We start from the raw sequence: 18,601 nt of genomic DNA, 5'->3' as shown, positions 1-18,601 counted from the left end.
CGAGGGCCACGACACAGAATCATAGAATTGTCACATCCACAGTGGAAAGCACCTCCCAGATGGTCTGCCTCACGAGGGGATACTCTTCCAGATACTCAAGGCCGCACAAAGAGAGGGAGCTGGAGAAGAAAGGGTTGGAAAGCTTTGCTCAAGAGGTGAGCCGGGGGCTCATTCCTGGGGTGTTGGGGACAGCACCCCACTCCTGTGCAGTACTTGCAGGGAGGTGGCAAGGTCTCTGATGGGATGGCAAGGGGATGCTGGCAAGCATCCAGGCCTCGGGGACCACAGGCCATGGTCCCCTTTGCTGAGACCAACATCAGGCAAGTTAGAGCATCTAGTTTTCGAGCGGCTGGTGACTCAGGTCTATGTGGAGTGGTTACTGTGAACTAAAGACCAAGGGCCTGTCCTGAATCCGCTGCTCTGCAGAAAGCAGAAACCAGAGACTTTCCAGCCACTTTAAGAAGATGGAAGAGCAACCCCAAACATGACTAGGTAAGATTTCCCACCAGACAAGTGGACTGTGGTCTCCAAGAGAATCACCTGATTTAGCGACACAAAATATGTGACATTTCTAACTTGTTTCATCTTTCCCACACCAGCTCCCCTGCAGAAACAGAACAGAATGAACGACAGAAAGTATCAGATCTCACTTGGGCTGGATTGCCTGTTGTGACTTCTCTTCACAGGATTCATGGGAAACCATAAAAAACTATTAGTTGTCTGTCCTGCATCAACGTCCCGGCCCAAACTCCCAGGCACTTAGAGCCTTTTTGAACATCGTCAGAGATTCTCATAGAAAAGTGAATTCGGCAACGAGGACAAGAAGATATACAGAGATTGCTGTGGAAAAAAGGAATACAAGAGTGTCTAAGCTGAAGAAATACCCTCTGTGAAAGCATTCACTTTAATTATGGAAAGGACTTTTTTAATCCAATGGATTTTGTTGCGTAAAAAAGAGGCACTGCTTTTCCTAGAGTGTTTTCAGACAAACACTAACATAACTAAACTCTTCAGTGGGTTTCCAGTTTTCTTAAAAATTTGATTTTATAATTTTAGGTACTGAAAAGCTTCAAATGAAACACTTTCCTGCAACAGAGATCCACTAGTTCTGAAAATGAGAAAGAAAACATTTAAAAGATGGTGCTGCTTGGGGTGCCTCCTGTTTTCGTTTTTGTTTTGCCTTTGGGAGCCCTTCTTTTATTGGGAAATAAATACAGAGTCAAACAGGTGGGCCAGCCCTACAGCCTAACACAGAACTTGCATTTCAACTTGACACATGTGGAGAATGAAAGTCTTGTCAGGAAATGACCATCCTCCCTTTAAAGATTCAGTATAAAGTGACAATCAAAACGCCATTTAATACTGCCCTGAAATGTTCACATGGCTGCATCCCAGCTCTAGGGTACAGTGCAGTGCCAGGGGCTACAGAAATAGATACCTTTCCAAGGCATGTCTATTACGTTAAATGGAGCATGTTTGGACTGTGACATGGAGCTTTTATGAAGAGCTGGAGATAAATATCAGTTGCTGCAAGTCTATTGATTAAGTCTCTGACTGTGATATCAATCAAGTCAATATCAAGGAACTCAAACTCCAAAGAACATTAGAAAGTATCTGTGTCATAAAATATGACATTATCTTTGTTACTCTTATTGTCATATAAAAAGCAACCTGAAATTGTATTAAGCCTTGAAAATGTGTAACACAATCAGAAATAAACACAGTCCATATTAGAGGCACAAAATTGACCCTGATACTAATAAACTTCAATTTATATAGATTAGCCTTAAAATTTTGTTTTAGTCCAAAAGAATCTACTCTAGGTGGACCTCTTTTTTTTTTTTTTTAACAAAATGGTTAGGAAAATGATCAATTGTGTAGAGGAGAATTTTTCCAGAACTGAAATTCATAATTCAACAGAAGAATGCCTGTTTGAACAAAGGCGGAGAATACAACAGGCCAACTTTTTCCTTTCTCATTATTAATGAGTTTCAATAAGAAACAACTGGAACAGTTGTCAAGCAGCTGCACCCAGGTCACAGCTGGACAATATTACCTGGAGAGACCAGCCAGTAGGATGTGATCCACCTTGGGTGTTTAGGGGTGGAATTTATTTAGCTCCATTTGGCTTCTCCAGAGATGGATACTTCAGTGCTGTTGGAACCTTCCTGTGCAGCTGACTTAGTAGATCTTAGGTTATAGCGTATTTGTTTTTCCCTTTTGATTCTGAAATGTGACTTGGTTGACCTCAAGAGTTTGCCTGCTCACAGCAAGATGTCGTTAATGAGTAAGCCATGTCCTGAAGGTTTCTTGTTGTCCCAAGTGCACTTTATGTAAAGCTACCCACTGCTCCAGGCTGCTGGCTCTGGAGGACTCCCACCGCCTCCACCCGCCTCTCCCCACCTCCCGCCGAGGACGTCTGCTGCCCTTGCCAATATCTGATATTCAGGATTAGAGATCAACGTCTTTAACTTTCCTGTCCCCTGGTACATTCTCATGGAGGAGACAAGACCCTGTGATTTAAGTTGTTTGCACTTGAGTGTCAATTAATCTATGCAGCCCTAGTCCGGGAAAGGAGGAAGACGAAGAATCTAGTTGATGGGTAAATGCCTACCACCCTGTGAAAAACTCAGATGGATCCTGACTTTTCTGCTCATGAGATGAAGGTAACAGAAAGTGCTTCAGTCACTTTAAGTGACAGACAGTCTCATTAACCATTTCAAAGTGTAACAATCCCAATTACCAGTGGAAATTTCTAACTTGGTTTTGTGTTAAACCTCCTCCCCCTCCCCAGCTGGCCAAGTGCCGTTTCTGGCCCCTCTGTGGCTGGAGAAGAAAGGACACGGGGGTAGGAAGGGGGCCGGGATTTGGAAGGCCCGGCCAAAATTTGGAAGGCGCTGATTTGGAAGCTCTGTTACAAGGCGGCTTTGTGTTCTCTGGGTCTACCAGATGTTTAAACCTGTCCCGCTGGAGTCTGAGTCCTTCAGAAGCCCCCTGGAAGCCTAAGGGCGCTGCCCCGGGGGTACCCGTCTCCTCTCTCCCTCTTCTTGGGTAGAGAGGAGACAGCCTTCCTCCCGCTCTAAGGCCCATCCTTCCACCGCACTGTGGCCCCAGTCCCCGCCTCTCATGAACCTCAGGGGTACTGCCCTGAATTCCTTGGCTCTCTGCTTCTCGTCTGGGGGACAGCAGAACATCCATCTCAGCCCTCTGCCTGCCCCACTTCAGGTTACCCCAAACACACCGACACATCTCTGTTCCAAGCCTGCAATGACTCCTCTTCTCCTGCCAAATCAACTTCAAGCTCCTTCTCTGGCGCCCATACCCCATGGTGCCTAGTCTCCGGTCTCCCCTTCTCATCTCCTGCTCTACCCCCCTTTTCACACATACGGGGACAGCAACCCTGACCCCTGGCCTTCCCAGAAAGGCGCCTGCCACCCAGCCCTGGTGTCTGGAACACCCTCACCCCTAACTCAGCTTGTTAAAGCTGCCCCAACTTTCAAGTTCGCATAAGGACTTGGTGAAAAGATTTTCTGGGCTCCACCCCCGAGCTAAAGTGCTGGCTTCTTTTCCTAAAGCTCCGTAATATTTTTGTTTGCTTCTCTTGATGGTACTTGTGGCTGTTTGTGGACATTCCTCATGAAACTCACTGGGCTGGAAGTCCTGGAGAGTGAGACTGGGCCCTGGTCAGCATGTGTCCTTCACAGCACCGGGCGCAATGCCTCACACAGGGTAGCTATTTGACAAGTACTTGTTGAGCAATTGAATGAATGAGACCTATTCACTGAATTTTACAGTAACACAGAAAAGAGCAGGAAAGTCAAATCAGCCGTATTCTCAACATTGACAATGTACCCTGTGTCTAGGACTTGCTTCTCTAACTTCTAAGCTTGCTGGGTCTTGTAATGTCCTTCAAACAGGTGCTAAGGATCTGGCCCGTTCAGGATGCTTCCGCCACTGAGAAAAGGTGGGATTGCACACACTGAGTTTAATGTGTGCCACACACCCTAAAGTTCTAGCAGATGAAGCACCGTGTGTTGGTACAACTTTGCGCAATACTAGGTGCTCTGTGACAGTCACCCATCCTACCAGCCTCTGTATTTCAAAGGACAATGTTGAGTTGCTCACTGAAGTCTTGGGCATCGCTCTCTATAAAAGCAGCAGAATTCAGGCCCCCAGGCAAACAGTAAGATCAGCGCTGCACAGACACATTCAAACTGCTGCTCAGAAAAAGCCAAGAGCGTCTGCAGTCCCGCTGGTAAAGACAAAGCAGACGCGGCCCATGACGGCGATAACGAGACCTCCGTAAGGAAGCGAGACTGACGGAAAAATCTCAGCCAGTCCCCAGCAACTGGCACGACGTAATAGCTGAAGCGCTGCTAGGGGCAAAGAAAATGCCTAGCCCGAGCTCAGACAACTTGAAAACGTTTCCTTCACGTTTCTGAGCAACCGCGTACGGGCGTTCCAATTCTGAGTGCCGTCTGTGATGAGGAAGACTCCTTCCCCCGAGGGCCTGGATGTGATACAAGATGATGATGCGGCTGCCAAAGACATAAACCCCAAATGAAGTCCTCTTTCGGTCTGAAGAACTGTGACCTATAGACAAGCCAGGGCCGAGTGGATAATAGGCTACCAGCACCTTAGTCTTCATAAAGCTCAATGGGAAAATGACAGGAGGAAAAAAAAGAATCTGAAAGCACGCATTTTCATACCATAAAAGAAATGAGCTAATTTAGCACCAGATGCAACAAATGCTATCGTGATGAAAGCCTGTACAGTAATCCCCTTCCTATCATATACATCAGTGAGGTGTTTGTCTTTATATATGATGATTAAGTGCCTACTACTGACTGTCATCTCACTGTACATTAGAGGTAAAGAAAGGTCCTTCCGGGTAATAATTAGAAAATGCAGCATTGCCAAAAGATTACAGGGAATTTTTTCAGTTCTAATAGTAATCTTCTCAAAACTTTAGGAAAAATAATTATTTGTATTTTGCTGTTTATACATGAAGGGTGGAAACATTTTCTGGGTGCTATATTATCTGAGACTATGCAATTAGTGTATTATGTCATTATTTATGACAAAATTATTTTACCATCAGATACTGACATTCCAGAATCAGCACTCCCATTAATTCTGTATTTCTATGTAGAAACTGGCTCGCAGGTTAGAATTTACTCTCAGTAGAATTGATTCCCTGGATGAAAGTCCTGCGGCTAAACTAATATCTTAAACATTTCAAATAGGAAATCTGGATTTCATTATTGGGTAGCTAAGTCTCTCTTTTTCTCTACAGGACATTCTTTGGGAGAAGATTAACTTGACTTGAAAACCAAACCAAAACAAAACAACATTAAGAAGATGTAGCAGAGACATTAAGACCAAGTGCCCTTTCGAACAAAAAGTAGAGAATCTTTTGCCATTGATAACAGATGTGTAATCTACCTGCCCACAGGCCATGACTGACCCTTTGAAATGTAGGAAGGTGAGCAGAAAGACATAGCAAACATGTAAGAGTAATAATATTACATAACAACAATAACAAAAGTAGAGAATCTTTTCCCATAGCAAAACAATTTGAGTCATCTTTTAATATTTTGCCCGCAAATGGATATGCATAGGAAAAAAATCCCGTTAATTGTAGCTCATGACCTCTGGCTACAACATGACCTATGTTTGACATTTTTGTCCTGTCCTATATATATGAAAGCATAAACATGAGACTAACTATTCTTTATACATAGAAATGAGGTACGCAATTAAAGTTGATACTGAGGGGGCACGGCCTTGCTTTATCGATGCCACACTCCAACGAAGGAGGTTTCTATATTTCAGAAATCACAAAGTTCGCCTATTATTATAAACGTCAGAGTCTTGATTGCAATGCATTTCAATAATAAATAGTTAAGGCAAACGATCATAAAATGAAATAATCTGAGCCAATGACTCACACGTCTGAAATAATAACAGAGTAGCACTGTGAGAGTAGTAATAATAATGATCTGTTTCCTTTTCATCTGAGTCGCTGTAAAATAAATGTATTCTTCATTTATAGGCAGGAACATAAACACCATTGCTTTTATGATTTGTTCCTTAATCAAATATTTAGAAATAAATGTACCACTACAGGGCAAAGATAAGCACAATACTTGGAGACAAATAGAGAAAAAAGCGGACTCGGAAATAACATCCACGCACAACCGTGGAACGGGAAAACCAGACGATTTCATGGAGTGCTACCCCCGCCAGACACCGCGCAGCAGCGCCCAGCGCTTGAAAAGCCCCTTCTTAGCAATCGCACAGAGTGATGAATCTACCAATGTAGAAGGAGGGAGTTTAAATAAATGGACACGGGGACCAAAGGGGAAGAATATAACAAAAGGACACTGGAAGGAAAAGCTCAAACCCAGAGAGAAAGGACGGGGAGAAGAGAACTCCACGTAGGAATGTGTGGACCATGAAGAAGACTCACGGTGTCATCAGAGGCTCCACAGTTCATCTTTTCACCAGGCTACGGCTACTTTCTCATCGAGAGCAGTAGCCTTCGGGCTTACAAAGGGAAGAAGGCTGGTGAAGCTCTCCCTACCCAGGAAAGGACAGTAGCTAAGGACTCCGCTTTCTCCCCACAGGCCTCCTGGCTAGATGTGGTTACAGCAGGGATGTCTGCACACAGCACAGTCTCGCCTGAAGCCCGTGGAGCTCCTATGTGACAAAATCAGTGTCATTATTCTTAATTCAGGGCCTCCCAGACCACCCAGACAGGTCCAGCTATAGACACAGAACCTGGAAAGCTATAGTTTAAAAACACAGGCTTCAAATCACAGTGTGTAAACAGCCTCATTTCCCCATCTACTATTGAGAACGTGCAAGGGTTTGTTAGGGAAAATTGTGGTGTTTCAAACTTTTTTGTCCAAGTGATTTTGAGTTTGATTTAAAATTCCAGAAGGTCCCATGGTAAAGCAATTATACTCCAATAAAGATGTTAAAATAAAATAAAATAAAATTCCAGGAGGCCAAAGACTTCTGGCCAGTGTGTGGATCACGGAGAGGAAAGCCAGCATTTCTCTGCCCCCAAACTGGCTCTTTAATGACCTAACGGGATTACGTAGGCATGGCAACCATACATCCACTATCCATGTATGTCCATGGATGTACACACCATACATCCATGGCAACCATACAAACAATAACTCACATGATTGTGTCATTTTCAGGAGTACGGCTGCCGAACTAATTGGCCATAGTAACTCCATCACCTTGATTTCAGTGCATCCTGGACCCATAAGAAATTAGCAGGGCAAGACTTCCGAGAAGACGGCGGAAGAGTAAGACGCGGAGATCACCTTCCTCCTCACAGATACACCAGAAATACATCTACACGTGGAACAACTCCTACAGAACACCTACTGAACGCTGGCAGAAGACCTCAGACCTCCCAAAAGGCAAGAAACCCGCCACGTACCTGGGTAGGGCAAAAGAAAAAAGAATAAACAGGGACAAAAGGATAGGGACGGGACCTGCACCAGTGGGAGGGAGCTGTGAAGGAGGAACGGTTTCCACACACTAGGAAGCCCCTTCGCGGGCGGAGACTGCGGGTGGCGGAGTGGAAAAGCTTCGGAGCCGTGGAGGAGAGCACAGCAACAGGGGTGCGGAGGGCAAAGCGGAGAGAGTCCCGCACAGAGGATCAGGGCCGACCGGCACTCACCAGGCCGAAAGGCTTGTCTGCTCACCCGCCGGGGCGGGCGGGGCTCGGAGCTGAGGCTCGGGCTTTGGTCGGAGCGCAGGGAGAGAACAGGCGGCGTGAACACAGCCTGAAGGGGGTTAGTGTGCCACGGCTGGCCGGGAGGGAGTCCGGGGAAAAGTCTGGAGCTGCTGAAGAGGCAAGAGACTTTTAATCCCAGCAGCCTCAGGAGCAGCGGATTAAAGCTCCACAATCAAGTTGATGTACCTGCATCTGTGGAATACAGGAATAGACAACCAATCACCCCAAATTGAGGAGGTGGACTTTGACAGCAAGATTTATGATTTTTTCCCCTTTTCCTCTTTTTGTGAGTGTGTATGTGTATGCTTCTGTCTGAGATTTTGTCTGTATAGATTTGCTTCCACCATTTGTCCCAGGATTCTATCCGTCCGTTTTTTTCTCTTAATATTTTTTTATTTCAATAACTTTATTATATTTTATCTTACTTTATTTTATTTTACTTTATCTTCTTTCTTTCTTTTTTTCCTTCCTTCCCTCCTTCCTCCCTCCCTCCTTTTTCTTTCTTTCTACTAATACTGATTCATTTTGTTGTAAAGCCGAAACTAGCACACCATTGTAAAGCAATTATACTCCATTAAAGATGTTAAAATAAAATAAAATTCCAGGAGGCCAAAGACTTCTGGCTAGTGTGTGGATCACGGGGAGGAAAGCCAGCATTTCTCTGCCCCCAATCTGGCTCTTTAATGACCTAATGGGATTACGTAGGCATGGCAACCATACATCCACTATCCATGTACGTCCATGGATGTACACGGCATACATCCATAGCAACCATACAAACAATAATTCACATGATTGTTTGTGTCATTTTCAGGAGTACGGCTGCCGAACTAATTGGCCATAGTAACTCCATCACCTTGCTTTCAGTGCATCCTGGACCCATAAGAAATTAGCAGGGCAGGAGAGGTCCCTGCAGAAAGTTCCCTGCCTCGCGGCACGCTAGGAGTGTGTGCTGGGCGAGGCCTCTATACAGAAGGGCCAGAGGAGAAAGCCGGGATTTGCTCCAGCCGTCAACAGAATTCCAAGGTATGGTTGCTTCTGACCCCGTTTTACACCTGAAAGAGTGTCCACTCTCCTTCCATTTTTGACAACTCTGTACAGGAAAGTCTCAGCGGGACCTCAGCTCTATTCATAATTCCTGATTTCATCAAATCTAAGGTAGCCCAACTTGAAGATGTACCATTAAGGAAGAGTGTACCGAATAAGACGACATTCTCTAATCACTGGGAATCTTTATTTTATACTTATCGAAAGAGCTATTTTAGATTGATCTAGACAGCAATTTTAAAATCATACACCGATGGTGCACATATATTTTTTTAAATGTGAATGAAATAAATTGGTCAAAGGATCCCTAAAACATCTTCATCGTTTTCTGAATCGGTCTTTGACTCAGCAGGTGTCACGGTCTGAGGTTTCTGGCATAGCACCACTCTGACGGATCCAGAGCCATAGCTTCCTGACTCTCCTCCTTGCCTCCAGTCCTGCCCCACAGCCCATCCCATCCCTCATCTTCTACTCCACCTCTCACCCATTCGTCCCTCCTCACGTCTCTCTGTGGCTCTTGGAACGTTCCAGGTAGCCTCTGCTCAGGTCTTCCGTCTGTGCTGTGCCCTCTGCCTAGAATGCCGTTCCTGAAAAGCCACAAAGCTCCCCCACCTCCTGCAAGTCTCCGCTCAAATAGCACTTTCCCTGTAGAGCCTTCTCTGACCTCGTTTTGTAAAATCACAGCCCTCCTCACCAGCACTCCCTGCCCCCTGGGTCCCCTTCAGGGCTTTCCTTTTCCTCCCATCACTTACCCTACCTGGCAGAATGTATACACACTCACCTTCATACTGTCTGACTCTCCCACTAGAAAAAAAAAACAAACCCTCCAAGCAATGAGGAATTCTGTCCACTTGGTTCAAAGATGTAACCCTGGTGCCTGGAATTGGGGCCGGCACATAGTGGCCTTTGAGAAACATCTGCTGAATGAACTGAAAACACAGGATACAAAGTAGAGTCGGGATGATCCCATTTTTGTTTCAAACACACATTTATATTCATAACTGGAAGAATGTGCCCTAAAGTATTACCTCATTTTCCATGATGAAAGGTGTGAGGGTGATTTTGTGCATATGTGCTTTGTGATCGTTTCCAAACTTCTTAATCAGATGTGGCTTATTTTTGCAGTGGAAAAATATATGATTAAAAATAAGCGCATAAATATTCATTAAACTGAAAAAAGTGGGTATTGCCAAAATATTAAAATCTCTCTGTGCTTTTCAAAAATCAACGATCAATAAAAAAGATGCTTGACCATAATTCATGCTCTGGGTTAGATCAAAACCTCAGAAGGCTAAAGCCCTTGATTTCTGAAGGTTGCCCCCATCAGATGGGTGTGTTTTGAGGTATGGAGTATCATACATTCAAGGATACAAAACTCAAGTTACCTCTCATCTCAGCTTGAGTCTATACACAATTTCTTACAGGAATGTGACTGGAGGAAGTTCTTCTGCCATCATTGTGGATTTCTACCTTAAACTGGACATTTATAGATTAAAGGCAGAGACAGCTATACCCTGTTGTCCCTATGTCACAGTGAAAAACAAAAAAGAACCCCAAAAAGCCAGACACAGGCTCCCAGCAACCCTTCTGGAGATCCAGAGCCTCAGACTCACTGAAGTTTCCCTTTTCTTTTCCTTGGGTCAGGGGTGAGTCCAAGGGTAGCAGGAAGGGGAAGGGGATCTTTAGGAATGAGAAGGGATGAAAAGCTACACAATTTCAACCTCTAAACACTGGCAATGTTCTTGGAGTTGAACCCGAAGGCTAGATATCTCAGTTACAAGCATAGTGGGGGAATGGATTATTCAACCCAGAGACATTTTCAACTGAATACAAATTAGTTTGGTCATTATGTGTTTGAGAAAACCTTTATGGGATGAAGATGCCCTGTCCTGTTTTAGACTGCTCCGTGAACATCAGTGAGCCTTCTCCTGTCCTGAGACCCTCGGGGCATCAGGCTCTCTGCTGGGATGCGGCCCAGGGACACCTCGGGTGTGGTGCTGGCTGGTATCACTCAGCATATAATTGTTGTTTGTGCGGCCTGTTTCCTCCTCCCTCCTGCTAGCTGTTATTCCCCGTGCTCCAGCTCTCAGCAGCTCCCCACCCCTCACCCAGGGCTTCAGTCGCCCTCCCAAGTTTGGTAAAGCAGTGAACAAGGTTTTACACATTACTGAGGCCTCTGCCATGCAGCGTGCCCCAGCTCTAACCATCACACTGGGCCATGTCCTCTCCTGCCAGTGTCCAGAAGTTACTGTGAAAAGTGGTCTTGGGTATTATGAAGAAGCATGAACTCAGAACATTTTGGTCTTTGGGTGAGTTCTGGAAAGTTTCTACAAAGATAGAGAGCAAGTACAGTGGATACTGTGGATACCCCATGTCGCTGAACATCTTTCATTCCTTCACTCAATCGCTCCACACACTTTTCTTGAGGACCTACCACACGCCAACACACTGGACCAAATGCTCGGGACGGATACAAGATGAAGACAAGATCATTGCTCTCAAGCTACTCAGAGTCCAGTAGGAGAGACAGACCCCAAGTCAGTAAACTACAAACAAAACAGCACGTTAGGTGACAGAGATAAACACAGTGTACTGAGGGAAGAGTGAAGGGGATCAGCTCAGTGGGCCTGGATGGAATCAGAGAAGGTTTTCTGGATAGGGTGTTGATGGCTAAGCAGGAGTTAGACCAACAAAGAGGACGGGCATCAGCAAGGACATGGAGCCCCAAAACCCTTCACTGTATTTACTGTTTCCAGACCTTCCAATGCTTGACCAACAAGGGGTAAGATGGAGCCTTATCAGACCTACCTGGACTGGACCCCACCGCAGGGGCAATTCAGCAGGAGGGGTCTTTGCAGGTTGTCTAGTCACTGCTGTATCCCCAGCCCCCAGACACTTCCTACGGCAGAGTAGGCCCTCTGCAAACATTTGCTGAGTTGAATTTGATATAATCATCAGAGCAGACCTGAGAGACCTGGGTCCATGCTGTGGGTGGTGAACTGCAAGGTGATTTGTAGCAAAGATGGTCGTGCAGTTGAAAAAATTAAAGAAAGCATATATGGAGATGAGCAGACACTCATTTCCGTGCATTCCCCACTCCTGCCGACAGTTCCCTCCTGCTCTGCTAAAGCTCTCCTCACCCAAGTGTCATGGTTCATTTCCCCCAATCGCTGGAAGGGAAAGAGGGGGTACCTTCTTCCTTTTGCAAAGGAAGAAGAATTACTAAGTAAGTTTTTCCTTTATAATATTTCCCTAAGACTGCAGAGGAACTGAAGAGTGGTTTTTAACATACCCATCATCACAAGCCTCTTAGAAGCAGATAACAGAGGATAAATACAGGTTAGAAAGAGCCAATCATTTAGACAGAGATGCATGTGAGTTTGGATGGTTAAGCTATTTCACTCATAAGCTCATAAAACAATCCCTTTTTCAATAGTAGACAAACCATAATTTGAAACATAGTACATGATACTTATATAAAATGGAAATACGGTACTTTTGACTAGAGAAGAAAAGTGCTACGTATGCAATTAAAAAAAAAAGTTTTTCCCTAAAGGAGAGAAATGAACACAAAGTAAGGTGAACAGATTAACAAGCCCATGGACATTCTGACACCAAGGTGGAGGCCAGTGGGTGGAGACAGCTTCAGGAGCACATATTTGGCAGGAAAGTGAACAACAGGAAGTTCACCAGGAGTTGTGGGCTGCTGGGTTATTGCTGGGGGCTGCAGGTTTATTCTTACCCTTGTCTAAAGGGGCAGATGACTCACTAACAGATGATTCCTGATTCCCCACCAAAACGCTGCCCATGGAATGGAATATTTTCCTTTGTAAAGAAAGTGCCTTTGCACTAAAAAATGCATTCCTCTTGCCCAGTGGTGGGGAGGACTCCTACCATGTAATTATCCAGCCCATTAGAAGGCAAGGTCAGAACAGACAGACACAGAGGGAAGGTCCACCCTTGCCAGACACACAGATGTGGTCACACGGTTTCTGAAGTAACAGGCAGCTGGGCAGGGAGACTGCAGGGAAAGGATGAAAATTTCCCGTTATTGATCGAGTACCTGTGATTTCAAGTAGTTTCACATATCGTATTTCATGTAGTCTTTGCAAAAAGTCTATGACCTTGGTATTTTTGAGACCATTTTACAGATGAGGAAACTAAGCCCTTAAGAGGCTCACTAAGTTGACTGAGGCCATCCAGCTAGTAAATTTCAGGACCGTGTGGCTGTCTTCTAATCCCATGCGCCACGGCACATAATCTCAATTATACCCCAGTGAGGTCTGCATTTCCGATTTGCACCCTCTACGTTTTCTTGGTAGAATACAGGTTTTAAAAGATTCTACCCTTTTATAATGATCTCAGTTACCCTCATTATATACAATTAAAATGCCTAGAAAACCTGAAACTTGATTTAGCTTGAAGGTGCCTCACCCAATTTGGGGTGAATGAAGGCTCTGGAGTCATGGGTGATGGCACCTCTCAATGATGGATTGCCAGCAGATGGACAAGAAAGGAAATGATTCGTTGTCCTGCCAAAAAGACAGCTAAGCACGGGATCCTGACTGCCATGAGCAGGAGCTGGAGCCCGTCCAAGGAATGGGGTGGGGCAGCTGTGAGGGGTGGAGAGCCATGGCCACTCATGTGTGGGACACAGGATACCTTTTGGTTTCTGCATCTCCAGGGACACACAGGATCTTACACTGTTCAGGACGCTCCCTGAGCTTCAGAGAAACTAATGAGGGAGTAACACCTTAGCGCTCCAAGGTCAAGATAGTTTCTTTTGGGCTCTGCTTCCCAATTCCAGTTGCTAAATAACCAGCTCCATAGTTTCTATGTAGAACAGAGCTTGTATTCCCAGAGTCCCTGTTAACCAGGCTTTGACACTAAATGCTGAAGACTGCTCCTGTTATTTCAAAACACCCTTATGCCACACAAAGGGGGGCAGGGGGCGGGGGCATGGATTCTGATGGATATAACGCCAAAGCTAAGTTTTCATTTATGGAAAAAGAGAGGTTTTCTAAAACCGCCAAGTTATGCTCAAGAAGTAACTTGCTTCCTCTGAGAAGAGGGTGGGGTGCAGAAAGTCCAAAGCCCCCCACTTCCAAAAAGCCAGTGTGGAACTTGACATACTGTGATATGTACTCCTGTCAAGCAGGTGAGATGAAGAAGCTCAGAAAAATATAGGCGGTGGGTGCCAGGTAACAAACACCTGGAAGTCTGAGTATTTTTACTGGATACTACTAAGTACAATGATACACTTTTGATGAAACTCTTTGAACTCACTGGATAAAGACAAAAACACAAACAGAAAAATACCACGTTGCTGTTGGCCAGTTAGTGCCTTAACCACCCTGCTCACCAAATTGCGCTTTTCCAACAATATTCTTCTGTGATTAAACTTTCATGTTGTCTCTTGTTTTCTTTTAAGCCGCACACTTCTGAGATAAAAATCTGTTCAGTTCACTTTAAAATAGAACAGGTTCCTGAGGACTGCCCAGTGGCAAACACGACTATTAGTTAATTTTTAAAAAGAGGAGGTCAAAAGGCAGAATAACGTTCATGAGTTCTGCAGAAAATCGTGGAGACAACCTTAAGGGATCTAGTGGAGCCACATCTGGGAAAACCATATCTTATGAGAGATTCCCCAGCAGGGATTCAGGCAAAGGAAATCATGCCTGGCTCTTCCGATGGAACTTTTGGAAGATGTTACTATCATGAAAGGTACAATAAATTGAGTGACGGTGGCCGCATTCCTTGAATTTTGCCCAGCAGGTTGCAAGGCTGGAGAATCAACCGCGAAGCCGGAGAGGGATACAGTGGAGAGGGGAAAAGATCAGAAGGCGTCATCTCCCACGGGACTAACTCCTCATTCATCCAGGGCTTGTGCCACACATCGTCCAGCTGGTTTAAACAGTCAGTAGAATTAGCAGAGCCCCAAAGAGCTGTCAAGTTCTGAGGATGGTCTTTTAGATTTCCAGAGACACCCGCCTGAGAGAGCTGTCACTTGGCTGCCAGAAAGCCATCACTTCATGCCTTAAGCCCTTGTGAGACTTAACGATGTCAGATAGCAGAGCCCACCAAGGAAAGCCCCGGAAAACAGGGCTCTAAACGCTCCAGCTGTGCCTACGTGCTCGGGGGCAAAACCTCCCAGCTGTAATGCTACTCTGGTCATTTTCTTGAAGACTTTTTCAACCAGAAGTTTCCGTCAGTTTGGCTTTTGCCTCCTCTCCTTCCCTGAGTGGAATGTGTACAGCTGCACACATGGAAGGATTTTAATGTTGTCTAAATACAACACAGGCTTTGCAAAGACACTGTTTTTGAAGAGAAGCGCTCTCGAACAGGATGTCTGGGTTGCAACTAGGAAAAAAGGGAAACTGAGCAAAGGAATATCAATGGTGGCTGTTCCACAAACGAGCTGAGAGCTCAGCCCCTCCTTCAGAGGAAGCAGGAGGAGCCGCTGGTCTGGGAGGAGGTGGGGACGCCCAGGCAGCAGCCCCGGTGACGGCAACCGGCTCTCAGCCGAGGCTTCAGCACGGCAGAAGAGGCCGAGCCTGACTCAGGCCATGTCCTCACCCGGAGCTTATGGGCTTCACAGTCTGCAGGGAGAAGAGGCGTGGATTCTCCAAGGGGTTTGTGACCCCCAAAGCTCCTGTTACGGAGGGAGGTAGGCGTGTACCCATCTACCTGTACAGGAGTGCTGAAGATCCTGTCGGGGAGCCTTAGCGTCCCCAGCCTCCGCTCGCTGCCCGAGCCCCTCCCGCACGCACCGGGGGCCTCTCCACGTCCAGCAAAGGAAGCTAACGTCTGCCACGTCGGAGGCCTCCAGCAGTTGTTGAATAACTTGGCCGACAGCTCTGCCTGTAGGTCTTAGGAGTGGAACCAGCCTCCCCAGTGAAGCCTTGGTGCACACTCAGGGGTCCAACCAAAGGCGGGTTCACACAGTCCTGAAGTAAGGGCAGGAGTGAAGCCCCTTCCTCATCCATAAGCCTGGGGGTGGGCCAGACACCGAAATGCTGAAACGACTTGTGTGAAGAAGAAAAAGAGCCCAAGGCGAACCTGAGAATGTGAAGAAGGTTCTGGAAGAAACCGAGGAGAGCACCACCCCACCCCCAGGCTTGCCTGGAGTCTGAGAACTTCACCTTGGTGAGACCGGGTAGACTGACAGTTAAGACAAGAACCTGATCCACTTCCACACCAGAACGAGGGGGTGGGTCCAGAGGCCCACCAGGAAAAGTTCCATGGTGGGAACTTTTGTGGGAAGGCCTTGGGCCCGGAATCAGACTGACTGGCCTCTGCTCTTCAATCTGGCAGTAATTCTGTCAACTTGACAAAGTGACTTATTCTCCTGAGTCTCAGTTTCCTCACGGGCTTAAACTAGAATTATGTACATTACAGGTGATGACAGCGCCACTGCAGTTTTGGTTTGAGAGCTGATGAGTTACTGTGTGGAAGACATTTAGCAGAGCCTCTGCGTTTCCATTAGATCCTCCCTAAATATTATCCCCTTCCTCCTGTGAGAGCTAGTCTTGCACTTGTGTGGATCTCTGGTAATTTTCCACACTTCCCTGCTGTTCCTCATTTTGGTTTAGTCCAGCTGGCTTCCCAGCAGTTTACAGTAAAAGCCTCTGAGAGCTGTATATTTGCTTCAGAGGCCGTGAGGCTGGGAAGAAGTTGGGCTTCCAAGCTCAGAGAGGAATTCAAGCAGAAAAGCAACTGGTAGCCACTGGAAGAGGGGGTGAGTGGGCCAATTCCCAAGAAGTCTGTGAGAGAGAGAAGTGTGTGGGGAAAGGGGGAGCAGCTTGAGACCAGTCACCTGCCTTGTGGGTTTAGCAGGCAGGAAACTCCATTCCCCACAGCCACTAAACAGTGGTGGGACTAAAAGGGGCAATATTTTCATGCCTTCTGATGCCCAGAATCGTTATAATTGAAACTCCATGGAAAAAAGTCCTTACACAGCATGGTAGGTAGCCTCTTGGATGGCTCCAGTGATCCCTGCCTCCTGGTATTCACACTCCCGTTGAGTGGGGGTGGCCCTAGAGGCTTCTAGAAAATAACAGATGTGATGGGGCATCACTTCCAAGATGAGGTTACAAGATTGCAACTTCCCCCTTGCTCAATGTCTCTCGCTGCTCTCTCTGAGGGAGGCCTGATATCACGCTGTGAGCCGTCCCATGGTGGGGCTCATGGGGCTAAGCTCATGAGGGTGGCCACTGGCCAACAGGCACATGAGTGAGCCTAGAAGCAGACACTCCCCCAGGCAAGCATTAAGATGACAGCAGTCCCAGCCCCATCATGATTTAACCCTGTGGGAACCCTGAGCCAGAGGACACAACTAAGCTGCTCTGGATTTCTGACCCAGAAACTGTACGTAATAAATGTTTGCTGTTTTAAGCTACTAAATTCTGGGGTAATTTGTTACACAGCAATAGCTCACTAACACACATGGCTCTAACAGGCACAAACTAGATTTGGAAATGACATATCCCAAATAAAATGGAATATTCTTCTTTTTACAGTGAGAGAGCAGAATCAGTGAATGAAATAAATCCTGAGCATCCTTTCTACCTGTGATTTCCTCTGACTAGCCAAATGGTATACAGGGATTCTTCCAGATGTAAGGAAAACTTATACATTATTCATTTGGGTTCTGTCATTAATTAACTGAAGTTTCAGTCACCTCTCCATGGTCTAATGGCTGTGCTCAAGGAGATATGAGAATTTTACAGAAACAACGACCAAGAAAATTTGACTTCTTAATATGTAAAAAAAAGATACATATGAGGAACTAATATGGAAACAGAAAACACGCTTATGCACAACCATATGCCACAGAAAAGACCTTTAAGGAGCAAACAACTGCTGCCTATTAAAAGACTGCGAATAGAAGTGAAGCTAATAATAGAGTGAACACCAATAAACCATTCTGGCGTTTCCTACAGATACTCTTAAATCTCTTTATTTACCCACAGTAGTTCTTTAATCCTGTGCTAGATACCACCAAACATCTGATTTCCTCCCCTCTTTTTATTTCCATCTTTTGTACCAAAAAGTAAGAGAGAAACATTTACCAGTGAATCTTTGTTTTTTAATGAGTTAAAAGAATAGTCTTTCTGGAATCAGGCAATGCCAACTTTTATGCCCCAGTGGTTTGAGATTATTGTGAGTGGCATAAAAGAAAAGAAAAAAAAAAAAAAAGTCAAGAGTCTTTGTGGTGGGGAATGCCCAGCGGGTGACTACACAAGTCTGATACCCCTCCGCCCAGCCTCCCACCAGAACCCTCATGATGACACAGAAAGGACAAAATGTCAATAGCAACGAAGGCTGAAGATAAGAGCACACCACAGGCCAAAGTCCAGGGGGTTTCCATTAATGCCCTGTTGATGGTGGAGGGGGGCTGAGAAGGGCATTTTTGGATCACACATCTCAAAGTCCATAAACCGTAAAGCAACAAAGCAGATGCCTGCCAAAGGGCAGGAGAGGACCTTAACTCAGAAGCAGAAATTAAAATGGCCATCAACCTCCCTAGCAAACAAAGAAAGGGAAATTAAAAATACCGCTTGTAGATTTACAATGACAGATGCCCCTAAGGCTTCAGGGTGGGGCATGGGGGTGGTGTCCTCCCTCCTGCATGGCACTGTGGTCGGTCAAGCAGGCTTTTTAGAAAACAGTATGGAAATCAGTGCCCAGAGCCCGACAGTTTAAGGCCTCTTCTTTTTTAAACCTTTTCAGTGTGGCAAGAAGGAAGGGGGTGGGAGGATGGTGGAGGGAAAGAGAAGAAAAAAATATTAT

General features: G+C 45.8%; 1 protein-coding gene across 1 annotated transcript in view; it reads right to left on the bottom strand.

The window, feature by feature from the left end:
* The window catches only part of ZDHHC14 (zDHHC palmitoyltransferase 14), a 274,480-nt gene that overhangs the window by 106,707 nt on the left and 149,172 nt on the right, over positions 1–18,601 (bottom strand). The gene's annotated exons all lie outside the window — the stretch shown is intronic.

This window comes from Neophocaena asiaeorientalis, unplaced genomic scaffold (genome assembly GCF_003031525.2).
Source record: "Neophocaena asiaeorientalis asiaeorientalis breed wild unplaced genomic scaffold, Neophocaena_asiaeorientalis_V1.1 scaffold123, whole genome shotgun sequence".
Taxonomy (NCBI): Eukaryota; Metazoa; Chordata; class Mammalia; order Artiodactyla; family Phocoenidae; genus Neophocaena; species Neophocaena asiaeorientalis.
Note: the sequence above shows the minus strand (reverse complement) of the source record. Positions and strands in the feature narration are given on the sequence as shown.